Source organism: Furipterus horrens, unplaced genomic scaffold, assembly GCF_987537825.1.
Source record: "Furipterus horrens unplaced genomic scaffold, mFurHor1.1.pri manual_scaffold_4, whole genome shotgun sequence".
NCBI lineage: Eukaryota > Metazoa > Chordata > Mammalia > Chiroptera > Furipteridae > Furipterus > Furipterus horrens.
This window is the reverse complement of record NW_028327174.1, coordinates 4,267,027-4,269,004: the sequence shown is the minus strand read 5'-3', so window position 1 is coordinate 4,269,004 and position 1,978 is coordinate 4,267,027.

The following is a 1,978-nucleotide window of genomic DNA, read 5'->3' as shown; positions in this document are numbered from 1 at the left end:
TGCATCTCTCTCTCTCATCTGCGCCCTCCCCTCCCTCCTGCCTTCATGGCCTGCCCGATGGCAGGGACACCTGGTGTGTCTGTTCCAGGTCCCAGCACATGGTCTCAGGAAAACCGCCTGCTCAGAAGATGTTTCTCTGATGAATCTGAAGACATCAGGTTTGGGGGACAGGCGAACCATAGTGTTGCATCCAATTAGACATCTGACAGGAAGAGAGAAAGCAGCCTCCTTCCGAACCGGAGGCAACAGGGAGCCGGTGTGGCTGCACTGGGTGTGCCCGCCCCGGGAGTCCCTGCAGTCCTCCTGGTGACAGCGATGTGGGTTGAGGACCCCCCAGCCCAACACATGTTGCAGTTCGAAGATCACCTGAAGGAAGGGCCAGTGTGGCAGGAGAGTTCCTTTCATTGAGCCAAGAGCTTGTCACTTGGATGAAGTCGGTTTTGTGACTTTTAAGGTCTAATTGAAGTGAGATGAAAACTCAGAGTCCCTGGAAGAAAGACCTAAGTGATGCTGTGGATATTTGCAGAAAGCGCTAGGCTACTTACTCCCCTCCTAAAAAGGGGGGTTGTTTGTTGGGGAGAAATACAGAGCAGAGTCACTTCCGTCCACCACCTCAGTCACCTCAGGACTCTAAGGGGACCGACCAGGTACTACCTGGGCCTGAAAGAGCAGGGACAAGGGGCCAGCTGACCTGGTAGAGGGTGCTTAGGCCACTGTGCCTCAGGCCAATAGGACAGGGCAGGCTGGCAGCCACCACACCCCGAGGACAGCGGCACATGGACAGCTCATGCGACTATACTTCACAGAGTGCCAAAGATGGGTTACCAACTAGCTTTTGGCAAAGGGTTTTAACAGCTCTGGAGAGACTGCCAGGTGTGACTGTGGCAGCAAGTCCCCAGGGCAGAAGAAGAAAAGCCTTTTCACAGGAGTCCCATCCCCATTGTTTCTGTCACCCTAGGATCTGTGACATCCTTCATAACTCATCGAGGAACCCAAAACATTTCTGGAACCATGCGTGAACTCCTCATAGAAATGCCCTTGTCACCCCCAGTTTCTAGCCCCCCCCCAGTCTCTCTGCTCAGAATAAGGTCTAAACTCCTCTCCCCACTCTCAGTCCCTTCCCCACGTTTCCAGCCACCACCAGCTCTCCTTGCATTCTGGCTCTCCCAGCAATGTACCCCCAGTCCCCTGACAGCAGGACCTGGCTCTCCTGTGATCCCCACCCCCACCCCCGGGAGAATTCGCTGTACAGCTCTCTCTCCAGCCCCTCAGCCTGCTGGATTCTGGTTCACCAGTTTGGGGCTCTGCTGGACTGTGACCCCCGAAGAACCATATAGATGCATTCCCAACCAGCATATGGTGGTGAATGAATGGGAAGTATTTCTTCTTATTTGTCTTAGACTTGCCACTTTAAGAGACTCAAAGGACACATTTTAGTGCCTTTATTACAGGATTTAGTACCCCGAACATCCCCTTCCTGACTTGGGGTCCTTGATCCTTTTCAGGCTCAAGGTCATTGTCTATAATCCTTCCTCACATGGGCTGAGTCCAGCAAGATAAGTTTACCTACCATACAACAAATATTAAGGTTGTTTCTAGCTAGGGACCCCCCAGGACACGGTGAGAACACCGTGGATGCAGCCCTGGTGGACATTAAACCATTAAACAAAAGTCACCCCACCTTTAGCCCTAAGGGACTAAAGGACAGGGAGTACCCAGCTCCTCGCTGCTGCCATTCCCCTCCCCCCCAATCTCCAGGTCGCTGGGGACGTGGGTGGGGGGTGGGGGCGGGACGGCCATGAGCACAGCACAGTCAGCTCACGCTGCGGCCTCCTTGGGGTCCATGGGCGGCGGGGCGGAGCTTAGGCCAAGATGAGGGCGGGGCCTGGACTGGTGGGCGGGGCGGGGCCTCTGTGGGGGCGGGGCCGAGGGGGTAGGCACGCTAGGCCCAGTGACCCGCGAGTTGGCTGTTGGGCAC